The sequence below is a fragment of the Pollachius pollachius genome, assembly GCF_949987615.1.
Source record: "Pollachius pollachius genome assembly, chromosome: 19".
NCBI lineage: Eukaryota > Metazoa > Chordata > Actinopteri > Gadiformes > Gadidae > Pollachius > Pollachius pollachius.
This window is the reverse complement of record NC_136952.1, coordinates 12,381,747-12,382,359: the sequence shown is the minus strand read 5'-3', so window position 1 is coordinate 12,382,359 and position 613 is coordinate 12,381,747.

Sequence of the window (613 nt, the reverse complement as noted above, 5' to 3'; positions counted from 1 at the left end):
ACGGTCAATCGCTTATTTCAATTATCATATAAATATATATAACATAATTCCACACAATTCACGCAATGGATATTATTGTAATTCACAATTTTACAATCTGAATAAGTCATTTTAAAGTATTTTGCTATTATAATACTAGAACACTAGAACTAAGTAACGGTATTCGGAGTGTAAGTATTAGTATCGGTTATTGTGTTATTTGTGGTATTAGTATTTAGGCTTGATAGTAACATAAAAAATATATTTTACTGTTTTGGATTCATTTAGAAGGTCATTTGCGGTCACCGAGAGGTATTGGGCAAGACCGGTGTTGTATCCGTGTGTGCAATCTCAGGAAAGGCCACTAAGTGGTGCCATATTCAACTAGAACTGGACCAACAAAAGTTAGATGGTCACAGGAAAATGGACAACTCTAAATGTCAAACCCTGATTCGTGTATTTTCATTTTTTACCTGCCAAATAATTGACTTTTATTGAAACAAACTGAATTTAAATGTTTAAATAAACAATAAGCATACTTGCTAGATTCTCTGTGTCGCCGCGTCTGTGATGGGCATTTGGACGGTTGAAAAGTTTGGGAACCACTTAATTAATTTTCTTTGCAAAATTAATA